General features: G+C 40.1%; 1 protein-coding gene across 2 annotated transcripts in view; it reads left to right on the top strand.

Annotated features, from left to right (window-relative positions):
* Positions 1 to 17162, top strand: part of RGS6 (regulator of G protein signaling 6) — a 258325-nt gene that overhangs the window by 110966 nt on the left and 130197 nt on the right. The window lies entirely within an intron of this gene.

Below are 17162 nucleotides of genomic sequence, written 5' to 3'. Positions count from 1 at the left end.
ATTTAGTCATATCCATGTAGGTATGACTGTAAAGATGTGCTTCACACAAGGTACTGAATAGGCTTTTGCTGCTTTTAAGTGGCCCTACACTCTACGTTCACCACAGTAAACCCCCACGATATTAAAGCACTCTGTGCACGGCCATGCACACACTTGAGATGCATTGGTGTGTAGAGATAATGACTTTACATCTCTAGAGTGTGGACCTCTAAACAATTTTTGTAATAACATTTTAACAATTCACTAAGAGCCTCCAATCTTTTAAGCAATAAAATCCATCACTTGCCTCAGCATGTGGCCTTTAATGCAGCAGTCTTACTTAAAATCACTACTTATCCAGTTATCATTTTTTTCACATGGTTCACAACCAGTGTTAAAAAGTATAATGTCCACTTTCCAAGTAAATAGAAAAATCTTTCTGCCCCTGTTTCGTTTTCCTAAGTCTAGGCTGTTGTCATAATATCTGAGCTTTTTATTTTCCTAGTAATAGCAATGTTTCAGTTCACCTTCAGATTTAAATACAGATGGAATTTCACATATTTGCTAGTGTTACTCAGTGAAGTCTATCATAGTGTTTGTTTATCATATCCAGCTATCTAGCAGTTAGGAAGCATAAATGTTCTCCTCTTAATGGTATCAACAGTAGCTAGAAGAGCTGATCACGCCTTTACAAAGAATCAAGTATTTCACCTTATATTTGATGTTCTGCAGTCTGGACCATTAACAACAGGACATGTCTGATGTTGTTCCATACACTAGTTTGTAATTCTGACTTGAAAATAAAAATGGAGGTGGTGCATTTTCACATTTGTCTGAGGGGTTCTTCTCCTGAATGAAGAGGGAGAAGTGAGCTCCCTCCCAGCAGTGTGGACTTGGAGCTGAACAATTGTTAGTGGTCCATGCAGGTCTTGTAGTTTTGTAAGCAGTTGGAAGATGGGGTGGCTGAGATAAAATTTTTGTTTGTAATGCATAAATCCCATCCATATTTCAGTGTTTAGACAAAACAACAAGTTAAATGATGGGGAGCGGACAAAGTTGAAAGTGGCTTCAAAAGTAAGATCATGGATTCTTCCTGAATTCTTTAAGTACTTATCTGTATAACTGGGTACATTTATGTGCATTTACTTGCCATGTTCTAATGCAGAAATACTGGTGAGATGTTGTCATCCAGCAATGTAGTTCCCTATTACCACTCTTAAAAGTTTGTGTTTGCAGTCTGTGTGTCTCTCCATCCCTTTTATGGGGGCTTGCAGGGAAGACTGGCATGGAAAAGCCAAGAGGTGTTTCTCACAGCCTTCCACTATTTATTCACTGCTTTCCATCATCTCAGATGTATTCCTTCACTGAGTCCCAGGGAGCTGTGATAGTTTGTTTAGTACAGCCTGAGTCAGAAAAATACCCGCTACCTCAGGTGGTCACTGCTGCTAAGATGTGGGAGCAACCCAGCTGGCACTAGTGTTGCAGAAGAGCAATGGGCCGTCAAAGATGACAACGTTTCATTAATAAGTTTGTTAAAGAGGAAATGGAAATATTGGCTTGGAACCCATTTTATCTAAGAGCCAGCACAACTCAGTAGCAGGGGAACAAGCCATATATTATAATAGTTCTCAGTCTGGGACTAGGGTAGATCTTAGAGCATGTCTTAGTCAACATCTTGCTTAAGTGCCTTCAGATCTGCTCCTTCCAAATGTTAAAATAAACAATAAAAATTTCACAACAGGATTTTAGAATTCCCCCCCCCCCCCCCCCCCAATATTTTCTGTAAGTGTGCTCATCCATAAGATAATGTTTTTACCTGTCAGATTCTTGCATTCAGCCTGGGATCTGCAAATGGAACTGAGGTATCTGGGTTTTGGTGTGTGGGTTTTTTGGCTGTTTTTTCCCCCTTGTATGTGTGTTCATTATTGTCAGTAATAAAATTACCTCCATAATATTTTGTGCCATAGTTACAAAAGATACAGTTATGGCCACTGGCCATCAGCATTGCTTGTATGCAGGTTTAGGAGCTTTCACTTATTTCAAGTACCATATGTTTCATCATATGTTTTCATTTGAGTACTGTGAAGTTATCCCCTGACCAAGCATTCAGATACCTTATTTGCATACAAGTTCTGGTTTTTTAGTTAAACAACTTACAGCTTAGGCCACAGGAAACGGAGCTGGGATTTGAGAGCCACTTGGATGGCAATTGTTGCCTTTGCTAATTGAAAGGGAAATTACAAACTCTTGTGCTTCACTGTTCATTACCATCATCTGCCAACAGAGTGGCTGTTCATCTGTATATTCTGAGCTCTTTCTCATTCTCTTTTTAAAAATTATATTGCTTTTGTTCTCACATTCTCCATTTGGCTAGAATAAAAACTACTCAGCAGTATGTCAGACCATGGCTGGTCTTTCCCAGATCACTTTTATGGTGATAGGTGATAGGTCCTCTGTGGGAGCATTTTTATTAACGCATGCCCTGAGCCACTCTAATCAGACATGCTGTGACTTTTTGTGCTGTAGAAAGTGCTGCAGGACATGAAAAGCAAAGCTTCGTATAGTCACGCAATGGTTCAGAACTGTAGAGGCTAAAAATTAGACAAATACACTAAGCCATTTTACCGAGTCCCGTCAAGCCCATCCATTTTGTTCCTTGCAGTCTTGTTTGCCTCTTTTTTATGCAGTCTCATTCAGAATGCATCACATCTGGAATTTTGCTGTTCCCCTTGGGAGGCCACCAGAGCCCAGGACATCCCCCTATTAGAGCACCTTGGATGATACCTTCTGAGAACTGTGCTCCTTCGCTACTGTGCTGCTTCTCTGGGGTGAGCACTGATTGCTCATTTCCAGGTGTAACTGCAGATCTTAAAAATCTACCAGATCAGACTTCCTTTTTGAAAATATGCTTGGGAGGAACTGGTTCAAAATATGGATGTTACACATAGTGTGCTTTGTTTATTTAAGGTGTTTTTTCTATACTGTAAATGTCATATTTAAAATTTCATTATAAAATTAGTGTTCAGTTGCACTTGCCATTATCACTCAAACCAGCCATGATTCCATCTTTTTCATCAGTATGTGTAAAGAGTGGAGGACTTGAAGAACCTCTGCCAAAGTAGCTCTTTGTACAGGTATGACTGCAGGCACGTGCTTAAAACCAGGTATTGGAAAGCTTCTTGTAATGACAAAGGTGTGTAAACCAAGGGAGAACAATTTTCTTCTCTCTTCATCCTCCTTTATTCTTTTGCAGAAATAATTACCACTGAGCTGTAAACCAGCTGTTTCTCCCTTTTGAGATTTTGGTAGAAAAGATGTGTTTTTCAATGATTAGGCAAAACTATTTTCCTTATTTCGTAATTGGCGGAAGTAGTGTGTATGTAAGTGACTTGTCAGTTGGACAATTGAGAAAAGAATCCATTACATTTAGCTCCTTTTAGTAGTAGTAAGAGAGATAAAAGTTATGTTGGCCTTTAAAGATCCTAATTAACACTAGTGGCTTTGCTGTACTGAGAAGAACTTCACACAAATCCATGAGTTAGAGACTTGATTGATTCAGAGAAGGAAGGGTTTGAAGAGTAGGGTGATGTGTGTGAAACAAGTAAATAATGTGGTGAGGAAGCAGTACAACTCCCTTATGGGGTAAGAGATAGAGGTGAGGACTGTGGGAGTAGAAAAAGGGGAAATAAGGATCGTGTGTCATCTGCTTGAAATTTGAGCTTGACTGTCTGCTGAAGAGAGCAGTAGTGGACTAGGAGTGCTAAGCCCAGCACAAACACAGAGCAAAAGCTAGTCCTTGGCTGAAGGGGCGGTGCAAGGAAATGTGGCCATTGATGCAGTTCTCCTCCAGTTAGTCTCTGCAGGAGCCTCTCTCTGTTTATACTCTCTTGTTACCACGCCATTGCTTCCCTTTGCTTCCTTTTCCTGGAATGTAGGAAACTGAGGAAAAGTCTCCAACATATACCAAACTCCAAAATGAAATCAGCTCAGGAGATTTCAGCAGAATCTTGTCTAAATTGTTATTTAAAACCTCCAGAATGGAATGGATGCTGTTTCTAGATCCCTTCCAACTTGGGCTGTTCAGTGGTTCAGGGATTCTAATCCACACAGTCAGGGTTGTTCTTGCCACTTCTATCCTCCTCCTTATGAGCCAGTGGGTTGTCTTTATGCTGCTAGTTTGTGACTAACTCTAAATGTTGCTGATATGCAATAGAGTTGGGGATCAGAGATGGATATCAGAGATGCCTGAGCTTATTACTGCACTTGACCAGGAGACTGCTAGGTAATTCACATTTCACTAATACATTGCATTCCCTTTACTTGACTAAGTGAAGAAAAAAGACCCTTTTTACTCAGAGGTCAAAAACAAAGCAAAATTAAGGTTACCTCACAGAAGCAGTAGCTGTGAACTACAATTTTTTGAATTTAAGGCTGAAAGTCAGCCAAAACCCACAAGAGCGTTTAATCAGAAATATGATAATTTATTCCCAGACTCATGTAGAGGCAGGAATTTTGTAACCTACATCTTCATGAAGCATTTTGGTTTCTGCAGCAGTAAAGTGCTCTGCTACTGTATTGCTAATGCTGCTTTATTTAGGCAATTCAATAGCCTTGATTCACTGAAAAGCAGAATAGCTCATGCAGCTTTCTCCACCTGTAGCAGAGATTCAGTACCTTCATCTTAATGAGGAAGCCTGTGGTGTGAGGATAGTGGTAAACTGGAAATTGATGAATTAGGGATTTCCTCTTCTGTGTGGCAAATTACAGAACAAGCCCATCTGCCTTAAACCATCTACATTTTAATCTACACTAAACAAATGCTTCTCACTGGAAGAAATAATTTTTTAGATGTGGGCATGAATTGTCTGTAATTCTGTGAATTATTTCAGTCCAGCTGCTCATGGCTGGACTGAAATAATTCACTGAGGTCAGTGACACTCATTCTCTCAGTCCATGTGCTCTACCACTGCCAGGCCCTGGGGACATGTAATCTGCAACCACACAAGTACTTAGTGTATCATCTCTCCTGGCTCTCAGAATTACCGTCAGGATGAAACCTAAATGTCTGTGTCTCATATAGCTAGTCTAGTTTGCTGGACAAACTATTATTGTCAAGGGTTATAAAAGAGTCCTGCTCAGAGTAGCTGATGGTTTGTACTCAGTCCATTGAACCCAGATTAATTGGTCTCAGGACTTTATTGTTTTCTCTCAGGAGTTTTAAGTTGTAGCTCCCAGCTGCCACACACAGTCTTGTGTATTTCAAATGCCATTGAAAGCTGAATATTCTCTCATCATTATCTAACAACTTTATTGGTATTTAAATCCCACCTCCAAGAAAACAGTATGATGAATTGTAATTTTGTGTTAAATCTGAACTACTTAATGAATTTGTTGCTCTCTGAGGGACGCCTCTTTGCTGTCATAAAATTGCTTACTGAGATGGAGTTAAATTTTCCTTCTGCATAAATAGTTTCCACTGTGTGGTAGGTCATGTAGATTAAGAAACATTTTCAGAAAGCTGAAAAACCACTCAGAACATTTATTCCCTGCAGTTGCTATAAGGGCTGACAGAGTTGCCAACCAGGCTTACCTGCGAGCATCTTAATGAGGGCAGTGAGACCGGAATCTCGATGTGCGTCATGCAGCACAACACAGTGACGGCGGCAGTCAGACCTCATCAAGAGACCTGACAACTGCTTTTGTATTTATAAGAAGAATCTGGAAGAAAATGTATCGGTTCATGATGTTGGCCATTATTTGCTTGCAGTCAATAAGTGTGTGTTTATTAGCTTGGGCCTACTAGCTCTGAATAAGACTGATTGTCTCATTAAGGGAAATGAGTCAGTGAGAATATTTTTTTAATCATTTGCTATTTAAGTTGTGTCACTGTTAGCAGGTAGCTGTTAGTGGTGAAATAAAAGGACTTCTGAATGAATATGAAAGCACAGTGGAGATTCAGGAAAGAAAGAAAGAAATTCTCAGTGATTACAGGTATAGGCCAGTATTCCTGGTTCTTTATTCTTACCTGTGATTTCGTCTGTGAAGATGGATAAAGCACTTCACTTCTCTGTGCCCCACTGCAATAGCAAGTGGCAGCTACTGCAGGGATGCTAAGAGCTGCACACATATCACTGCGCACAGCATTTGCTGTGGTTGTGCCTGAATTGCCCCAGAAGTTTTAAAAAGCAACTATTAGTCATTATGTTCCTGTTTCTAAAGACCAAGAAAAGGGTGGAGCAGCAACTGCTTAAATTAATGCTGCAGCATGGCAACTGCCAGTTGTAACAGTACCTGCCAGCTTCCCTCCTTGCTTTTTTTCTGCCTTCAGGGGGGAAAAAATCCTCACTATTGTGCTTGTATGATTTTTTGTATGTGTGTGTTTAACTCAGACACAGGTTATTCACAGAAAATTTATTTTTCTATGTTGTCCTGAAGGTGGGAAACCCTTGACAATGTTTAATATTTAAATAGATTTTGTATTGTAAAAGGACCACCAGAGTTGATTTGTTTATCACTTGCAAGCAACATCGTACAGGGACTCATGCCTCCACAGAAATCTGACATCTGTCTGAGAAAGCATGGGACAGAGGTGTGGAAGGGAGAAATCCAGCTTCATGGATTCCATATCATGGTGTAGCGATTCTGTTAAGAGTAAGGAGGTACTTTTTAAGGAAACCTGGTTCAGTAAGTTGTCAAGGCCTTCCCGAAGGCTTTTAGAGCATGCATTCTTCTAGTTAGTAGACTCTGAATATTCAATTTATTTTTGTATAGAAAATGCATTTTAATCATATTTTTTAAAAAAAATGCATTTTAATCATATTTATAAAAAAAAAAAAACAAAAAAAAACCCACTTGATGCTGTTGGAACTGCATCTCTTGGTCTGTAGTGGGAGCATAAATTCCCTTCCTCTGTTGATTTAAAATGAACAAGGGCAGGAAAATAATAAAGCACTTTGATTTCCTCAGCTGCAGTGCCTATTGCTGGCTTCAGCATTCATCTGTCCCTCTCCCTGCTCAGGAGTTAGGGCTGCTGGTAGATCAAGGTCATCTTTGAGGCTAGGCCCTTCAGCAGGACGGGTTTCTTTGTCCCATTAGTAGAAAGCAACAGCATTTCCATTGCTACTACTTATAACCCTTGGTGTAAAACACCTCTGTTGGAGATCAAGCTCAATGTTGTTGGCAAATCAGCAGACACGAGTTTTCACATCTTGCTTCTCTTAAAGAAACACTAATTAAAGCTTTCCAATTGCACAAATATTTATATTCTGTTGTTATTGTTCTATTGCATTTTGTGAAAGAGGGCAATTGGAAAGAAAAATATTAATGAGAAAAGAGAGGTTTCTTTTCCCTTTTGCATGCCTCCTTGCCAACCCTTCCCCAAAAGAAAAGGTTGCTTAATACAACAAGACACTCAGCAACAGAGAGGATCTCCTGCCATCTTTCTGTGCACCTGTACTCATACAAATGCACTTGCACAGAACGTGGAGGTTTCTAGAAATACATAATTAAAGCTACAGAAAAGCTTTCTCTAGTAGAGTATGAAGTTGAAGCATCTGGGATAAACAACACTAGAGCCATGGCTCAAGGACACCTGGAAGATGGCATCTGTGAAACAATCTAGACTTTTGAAGGCTGTGAGATGCCAAAACGGTGTTGTTCCTTTTAAGCAAATCCTGTCTAGCCTCAGTGTATGTATTGGCTGGGGCAATGTGTGGCCCTACTCAGACAGAAGATAACACAGTATAATTCTGTTATATTAAGTGATAATTCTGTTATATTACTTGACTTGATGTTGAAGAGCGTGAACTGTAATGACAGTTCTGTTATGCAAAGGGATTGAAGGGATGTCAAACTGTAAAGGCTACAACTTGACATTGTAAACTCAGTGTGGGGAAGAGGCTGTGCTGTCTGATTACATATGCAACATACAAAGAATTTTCAGTCCTTTTCAGATACCAATAGTAGTCAAAGAACCAAGGAATCCTGCAGTGATGCTTTAACCTCCTGCCTCAGTTCTTTTGTTTCAGGCTTAATGAAACATTTTAAATTAGTCACTAACAAACAAAGAAAGAGATGCCACCATGAGTCTTACAGATACACAAATCAGATTGCATGTAACCCTGATTATAAGGAAACAATAATTAACATCTGTTATGAATAAGAATTGTTTGGTTGCAAGAAGAGTGCAGGAAATTACAAGCTTGAAGACAGCTCTGAGCTGTGTCAAATTTGGTGGGCTTGGTGGGAAAGTGATTTTTGTCCCTTGTTCTCATGATGTGAGAAAGAATGAGGGAAAGGTCCACTGGGGCTGGGAAAGTCTGACACCTACAATGCTCAGAGTCCCACATTAATGATGGCTTTTAGATGAGCATGAATGAAAATACCATTGTCATATACCCCCAATTCACAGAAGCCTCCTGCACCTGTTTTAGCAGTTAGCTCATCAATTCAGCCTGGTTATGCCAGGAGCACGAAACTGGCTCCTGTAGTTGGAGCAGGAATTGCTGCAGTGTCCACCTGTGTGTGGCTGGCTGCATGGGGACAGGGTTATGTATGCACACAGGTAAATTAGAGGGTGTAAAGCACAGAAATGCTTCTAGCAGTGGTCTCAGAGTCTCACTGGGTGCTGGAGGAATCCACCAGCTTTCCTGGAGAAACAGCAAGGATCAGCTTCTGTGAGTGCTTCCCAGCCAGAGAGGGTCAGAAGAGGGGATGAGGAAATGTGTGCTGCTGTGGGCTGCAGAAGCTTTTAGCTACAGTGTGGGATTGCTGTACCTCTGGAGATGAAGGCTGAGGGTTTCATTACAGCTTTTTGCACAATTACAATTTGTCTAATAGCTGTGTATGCTGCTGTAATCTTTTCTGCTTCTGGGTCTTTGCCATTTGCTAAATATAATCTCCTTTCCTTTAAACAAAAGATTGGCCTCTGTAAACCTAATACAATTATTTGTGTAATGAGTTTATTTAAATTCCTACCATGTTTTATCAAGTTGCTTCTTTATCTTTACACTGCAGTTCAGGTTTTATATTTTAATATATCAACTGGGAAACTGAATGTGAGAAAAAAAGTCATCTAGCTTGTTATCTGCAAAGGTTTTTGGAAAGCAGATGACACATTTAAAACACATTTTAATACATTTTTTGTGAAAATTGTCATGTAAGGATGAGCTTAGAAAAAATCTCATCTGAATTGTAATTTCTTCATAGTCACCAATTCTAGAGCTAGAGAAAGCAGGAGGCTTCAATAAGAAGCATGAAGAGAACCAATATCAGCAGTGCCTCACTTTTTGTCAATTCAGAAGTAATGTGGCTTTGTTGTTTCCCTTGCCTCTAGATGTCTTCCAAGCAGAGTTCTGGTCTTTTGATAGAGATTGTAACTACAGCCAAAAAATTACCTTTAGAGACTAATATTTTGGTTTATCATTTGAACTACTGTAATAAGTAACAAGTAATATTTGTGAAAGGGAAAGTCCACTGAGCATGTTCTGTGATTTAGGTTCCTGCCCATGGATATTGTGTAACATACATTTCCCTTTCTGCTTTAGTATTTCTACCCCAGAAGCCACAGCTGACCACAAAACAGCTGCAACACAAGAAAATCACAGCAGTATGTTACTTTCTGAACATTTTTTTGTACATTATTGTGATTAATGTGTATTTCCCCCCATTTTGAAGGGGAAATTGCTATAGTGAGGTGTGGTTTTTTGTGAGCTGCCAGCCCTAGAAACTATTGATATATGACTGTTGTTGGCCAGAAGGTTTGCTTTTTGCTAGAAAATGTTGTGTTAATTACTATGTTGGAAGTGTGTGATCAGTGTAAATAGGAATTATTATTTTCAAGATAGCATGGGATTGTTCATGCCTTTTTGTAGTTTCTGTGGTGGATGGACTGGAAGAGGGGGTTGGGGGGACAGCCCTGTGACAGCAGGAGGTTTAGACACCAGAGACTGTTGAAAATTTCTATTGCTGTTGTTTTGTGTGAAGGAAGTAAACAGCTATCTTTTCATCAGGAATTGATGACATGACAATTTAGAAAAAGAAAACCTCAAAATGGGTTGCTTTCTTCAGCACAGCAAGACAGCATTGTTACTACAACTTCTGGGCTGCCGAGTAGCAAGAAGGTGCGTATCAGGCACCTGATTTAGATCAGCAAATAAATAAACCACCACAAACAAATAATTCCAAGATTTAAACTTTTGTTCTATAATTAACAGCCTCCTTTTAATTAAACAGTAGAGGATTCACAAGTTAGAAATCCAGATAGGTATGACAGAGGAGCCTGAGCAAAAATTCCCTGCCTCACGCGACAGAAGGCAACAGAGCTTTCTGTTCCAGAGGAGACAGTGGGAGTAATCTGGTACCCAGCCCCTTGTCTGCAGGATTACACCACTAATATGGTAGAAAACTCAATATCCTGGGTTTTGCAGAAAGTCTCCACAAAATGTGTGGGGCCATACTTACTGTAAATGGATTGGTAGTCCTTAGCAGACAGCACTGGTGATGGGGTAGAGCAGCAGCCTGAGTGAGGACCTTGGATAAAGGCTGTCCCTGGCATTTGTGCAGCTTGTGTCCCTGGCCAGTGGAGCGCTGGGCAGGGGATGTCACTGTTCGCACTGCAGCTCTGAGCCCTAGGCAGAGCAGACACACTTGTATCCAAACGTTTCCTCTGGACAACTGTATGGAGGGAGCGGCACAGGCAGAGGTCAGGAAGGCTGTGGCTGCTCTCCATGATGCGGTGCAGTGAGGTTTGGCCTGATGGCAGAGCTCCCTGTCAGGGGTGGTGGATCCCACCAGGGGCTGGCTTCTTCCTCAGTGGATGCTTTGGGTTGTGTTCTGTGCTCATTTTTGTCTTTCCAGATTCATACCTAGAAATCCAGCCTGAATTAGACTCTTTAATTTTTTTTCTCGGAAGTACATTGGGCCAGGGAAGAGCCGGTGGGAGCAGGAGAAGGCAGAGAAAGAAGACAAGGACCGGTGATTACAGCATCTGCAGAGCCTAGAGGAGGGAGCGAGGTGCTGCATGTGCTGCAGATATTGCAGGGACCCCAGAGGAACTGGGAGGCTCCTGTCACTCTGCCCTGCCTTTGGGGATGGTCTGTGGGGTTAGAACTGAGCTACCCATGCCGGCTTGCGGTGTCAAAGCCAAGGCTGCTCCTCAAATCATGCCAACTGTGGAGTATAGCAATGAATGACACTTTTCTAAAGTCTAATTTATGCAAGCCCCCCACATTTAAAAGTACTGTCATTGGCAATTCTGTGCCATTGTATGCTCTACGTAAAATCAGACTGAAGCAGGAAACATCTTGCTGAATTCTTAGCCCTTTACTGTGGTGATGCATTACTCCCAGCTTATTGCAAGTTGTCTTGCAATAATATCCTCAAGCAAACTTAAAAAATTAAGAGATAGAATGTAGAAAAGTGGCTGCTATTATTGCATGCGAAGCTTCAGTTCCTTACACAAGGAAATCTAAAACAGCCAGTGCAAGTTCTGGGCAGTGCTGAAAGACGCCGACCCCCCACTCAGTATTGCTGTAGCTATACAGATTGTGGGTTGGGAAGCTCCTGTTTTCTGCTTAGGGGATGCTTTGCTCTTCTGACCTCTCTGGGAAAATGCATCCTCACAACATTTATGCATTTATGAAAGATATAAACCCTTTCCTCACTCTCACTTGTACTTCTTCTCCACTAATTTTCTGAATATTTTAAATTACATAAATTCAGTTTTAGAAGCCCTAGCAATTTCTAACATGTGGTTCTTTTCTCTTACAGTTCCCATAGTTTCTCTTTTAGGATGACTTCGGGGAGGTTTCAGTGTCTTTCAGATTACTGCTATACTTTCTATACTTTTTATGAAGTGTTTTTTATAAGTTGTCCCAGCACCTAATCAAACTTTAACTTGCCATACAAATATAGATGACATGCCTTATCTATATGATTTTCAGGACAAAAAAAAAAAAAAAAAAAAAAAAAAAGTGGTCCATCACCCTCTCAGTTAGCATTTTACTATTATCACAGGGATTATTATAGTCCTATGGTTGCCTGACTGTCCTGTATTTCACTTGTTTATGACACCTGAGTCAATTAAAATGACACATTTTTCATTGCTGCTAATTAAACTTATAGCATAATAATTAGCAGTTGTGTCTGATGATTTTTTCATTATTAATTCTGTTGATAAAAAGTTCTAGTGACAACTATTTCCACCAAGAATTACAAGGTCTAAGCAGGGGGAAGAAATACTTGAATATAAAATTGTTTTACTATCTATTTAGAGGTTTTAATGCTTGGATGGTGGTTTGAGAGTCAGTCATTTCACTCAGATTATGACTTTGGTTTACGTAGCAATTTTCATCAGTTAAGGAAAGTAATCATGCCAAATGCCTCAAAATCAATCTATATTTATGTCCATTTACAATACATTTATTTGTAGCTGCTAGACAATTAAAATGTTTTTAGGCAGACACTTCAAAACAGAAAAATTGCAAACTCTCTGCTTCCCACCCTCTTTGCAAAGCCATCTTTAAGGAGGGGCACACCTTCATGCAGGTGTATACATGTCTGTATGTATGTCTATATGCTTGCTCATCACCTGTGCCAAGCTAGGAAGTTCCAGGGCATCCACTGCAAGTACAGCCAATTCCTTCAGGTATTTTAAGCCCCTGTACTTTCATGGCTTAGCACAACTCCAAAATGTGCTCCAAACTTAAAGAAGTATGGGTGAACTTAATTTTTCTCTCTTTTCTAGCACAAAATTGCTAATTCACAAAATTAGCAATACTATGTAGAAATGTTGTACTGGACTGAAGTTACCTTTTTTATTTAGCAGACTGTTTAGGAGACAGATTACCAGCATGACTGAGGAGCTGGTAAATCCAGATCACATCCATAGTAAATATTATTTATGTTATTTGTTGCAAATGTGCAGATGATAAGCAGTGGTTCATCAGCCTTTTTAAAATGAAGTGTAATTTCTGTGAACAGCAGCACTCTTGAAAAATATTTTTACAACTATGAAATGGCTTATACCTTTTTTATGAGATATCTGCCAGTGTGTCCATACAGCTCTTCTAATAAAGATGTTTTCCAAAAAGCCCTGGGGGCTTTTGGGGGGCCTGACCTGGCCTTAGCTTAGCAACTTGCCACTGCAAGACACCCTTTGGTTCAATAATTCTCAGTTTTGTGTGAACATCTTCCTCCAAGCATTTAACCATCCCCAGGGTGGAAAAATTCACTGACCAGACCTTTACTGGGGTCCTAAAGACACTATCCCAAAGCAGTACAGGTTATTAATTTAGCAGTTCTCATCTTGTTCTGGAAGGGTAATGAAATTTTGTAACACAGCAGTGTCAGATGAAAAGTATACAGTGAATCCACATACTGTCTCCTGGTTGAAAAGGTACGCAAGTTCACAAGTGCTGTGTGATGTTTGAGGCTACCATAGGGAATTTAACTCTTAGTTTAAATTTGGAACAAGTTGGTAGTGAGCAGTACATACTTCCTTTACTACCAGTAAGTCCAGAAGCATAAGTAACTGAGAGCAGGAAAGTGCTGGTGTTGATGTCTATAAATGCTGTCACCTTCTGTGGCCGAGGATTAGGTTAAATTTAACCTACCCTCCAGTCACAGAAAACCAAAACATCCTTAATTAGTGCTTTGAATTTCAAGAGATAAAGACAGAAGGTGTCCTCTGGTAATGTAACATTGTATAGGACCTTTCAGGATTGCATTTTAGAGGTAGATGTGGCTGTCTGAACAGTTTAGAATTATCTGTACTTCATGCTTCCTGGTTGGCTACCTAGAGACATCTCTCTAGGAAGGCTCCTGGAAAGCAACTGCTCAGGTGAAATCAGTGCAGGTGGATTAACCCACCCTGTTTCTGGGTGTGGTTCACATTGGGGATTTAGTCTCTTCTCCACGCCTTGCCGCCTTTTTTTAATTAGGCGTGCTCTGTGTATAAGCTGCTGTTATGGGCTGGGTTTCCTGGGATCTCAGTGGTCTGGGTGGATGCGAAGATGAGAAGATCACAATCTTGTCTGTTCAAGAACTGCCTTTCAGACTCTGTAGATTGTAAGTAATATTCTGAAAAAGATTTTTAATGAACAAAAGATAAATGTTAGCAAAGGCTGCCTGCAGATAAGTAAGGGAGAAAGGATTGGAGAATGTTAATGATAGGAGGTTGATGAAGACTGGTGGTGGCTGTTGAGTATGACTGGGTGGATAAATGCTGTGCTTTTGTGGCAGTATAACACTTTGGGATTTTTCTGTTTATAAATGTAATCACAGGTTTGGGTAGATTTGAGTTAAAACCCAATTATAATACTCATGAATCTTGGGTCCTCTGAGCCCTTGGTTTTTTCCAGACAGCCTGGATTAGAAGATCTCCTTGCAGCATTATTTATAACAAAGTACCAGAGAGATAATTGAAATGCCTGACAAGCAGGAGAATGGGGGACGTACCTCACAGTTAAGTTTCACTGGAAGTGACACTGCTTCTCCTTTTGGATCTAAATTATACACATACATTATAAATCTACTTCAGTCCAGGAATTACAGTATCCTATTATAAATCACATAAGCAGACCTGCTTTTGAATTCATCCAGTGTGCTTTCAAATTAAGCCAGAACCTAATTTTTTTCCCCTTCCCTAAACCTACATCAGTGCTTGACGTAATGGATTTGGTCCCAAGTTTGTGGTCTAAAAATACAAGAGAGCTGTACTTTTCTTTCTCTGTATAAACATTAGGATAATGAACATTGCACTACATGGTTCCCAGCCCTTTGAGTTCATCCTTTGTCTCCAGCAAATCACAGAGTTGTGCAAATATCAACTGTGACAAATTTGCTGGTTTTGCATCTATGCTGAAAGCCTTGTTTTTCCCTTTTCATCTTGGAGAGGGCATAACCCAGTTGCAGTTTCTGAAATCCAGCTGCATGCAGTGTGGTCCTGAGAATATTTTCCCTAGGTAATGTTCACTCCCTGCTAAACTACCCTCACTGCTGACAACAGGTGTCAGCAGCAGATTATCCTTTTAGAGGAAACTGAGCTGGAGGGAATTACAGATTTTTCACAGAGATGACAGTAGGGAAACCAGCAAATAATTTTGCTTCTAATGTGAAATCTATGAAAGCTAATGCTTCTGGCATCTCAAGGTTTGTGGCACTCAAGAAAATAAGAAGAGCAGCAACTCAAAAAATCAAGCACATAAAGCCAGCTGTCTTACAAATTGATGCTGAATCGTGTGAGAGTCCTCAGTTTGGAGAGAAGGCTGAAAGAGGGTTGGTCATGTTTGATGAAAGCATGTAGGCAGTGGGTAAAATGAGTGCAGAGTTACTATTAGGATCCAACTCTGTTTTTTCTCATGTGGCTCTGCTGCCTTTATTACTCTGGATTATCTGTTAGTGCTTGCATCCTCAGGAGAAACAGATACAGTTGCATTTGTTTTTAAGAAGTGTACGTGAAACTTCCCTATGTGAAACTTCCCTCTGGACACTTAAACAGGAAAGAAATGGTGTGTTGAGTGAATTTAACTTAGCCAATAGCTCTCCCACAGAATGTGATACTAAAAGAAAAGAAAAAGAAAAAAGAGTTTCCAAGTTTTCTGAAGTCTTTCAAGTGTGTTCACTTTTCAACAAAGTCCTCACTGTCCTTTTTAAATAAATACCACAATCCTAGCTATGCAGGAGTTTCTTAATAGTTGACATTGTAATTGTCTTAGGGTAATCTGTTTTCACATGCAAATTCAGTTCAAGATGCTGAAAAGGGATTCATGTAGGCTGCCAGAAAATGCATGGGAAACACACTGTAGCTTTTCCAAAACACTTAAGCAGAAGAAGATCTCAGGCAGTGGGGGAAAAACTCCCACTTGCAAGATTTTTGTGCCAGAAAAATCTGTATCAAGGGCAACTACCCCCACCCCCAAACCAATGTATACAGTGAGAAAATGGTACAAATGTGCTACCAAACAGTTATATATATATAAAAAAAAATGAAGACAGCAAAGTTGTGGATTGAGTCCTTACATGTCTTCCTTTCTTTCAGGTGTTCTTTATTATTGTGCATACTGTGAACATTAGTTTATATGGTATAACAGAAGACAGGCATAATGTGAATGAAGCAGTAAAGTTGGAAAACATTAATTGGCTAGCCTAGGCTGTACAAGCACAATACATTGAATATATTTGTCCTTTAAAAATTATTTTAAGAAATGCAATGTATGTAGTTCTGAAAGGTCTGTATATCCATGATAGATCATGCGGTAATGATGAACGCGGTGTCTTTCTAGGTGGTTGTAGCAAAAGCAAGTGTGGTGCAGCCTAAAACCTGGGAGCTGCCAACCCTGTGTGTTCCTATGAGGAATGTTGCTTCTGCAGGGAGGCAGCCGAAGTGCATGGCATTTGGGTTCCCTCTACTGGTTCAACTTTTAAAGCCCAGTCCATTAGCTTGTGCGGCGAGATGGTATTCACGAAAAACCCTGAATTACTTTCCTTTGTGGTTACATTTTAGGATCTAACGTAGTTAGCACATCTGCAAACCATCCCTCTCTGAAAGGTCTCTTAATGTACACCTACTCCCCACATAAGCCCTTCAGAACATAAGCAGGTGCTTGAAGTTAAGTGCATGTTTACATGCTCTACTTAATAGGAGTGGTGAAGGTCTGTGCTTCCATGCTTCTCTGAATGAACATCTTACTGATGGCTTTGTCACTGGGCAGTTAAACAGGCAGTACTCAACACTTCACAAACCATTACCTTGACCATGTGTAATGTCATTGTCTGTACAGCCATGAAAGTGGCACTGTCAGGCATAATGTGAAAGCAATAACAGTTTTTAGTTTCTCTAGTGTTTTTTGAAGGCTGCATGAGTGAACTGTAGAAGTAAGGAAAGACACTGTCTTAAAAGCAAAATTAAAACTCCAAAGCTAGCTTTCTTGCTAGCTTTTCTCATATCTGTGGGCAGGTGATTCCCTCTCCCTCCAGCTTTATGAACTGGTTTGAGTGCTGGAAGGCATACCTTAAATATGAAGCAGCATGAAACTATCAGCTGTAACATTTCTGTGTTACAAGGGGCAGTTGGAGCAAGGATAATACTTGCTCCATCATGTCCATGCCTTTAAACATGCTCTTCTGTAGTCACTGAAAGGAGTCCTTTAAAATAAAATAATAAAATCCCTCAAGCCTGAGTA

The sequence above is a fragment of the Onychostruthus taczanowskii genome, unplaced genomic scaffold, assembly GCF_017590055.1.
Source record: "Onychostruthus taczanowskii isolate IOZ18803 unplaced genomic scaffold, ASM1759005v1 scaffold1, whole genome shotgun sequence".
NCBI classification, from domain to species: Eukaryota; Metazoa; Chordata; class Aves; order Passeriformes; family Passeridae; genus Onychostruthus; species Onychostruthus taczanowskii.
Note: the sequence above shows the minus strand (reverse complement) of the source record. Positions and strands in the feature narration are given on the sequence as shown.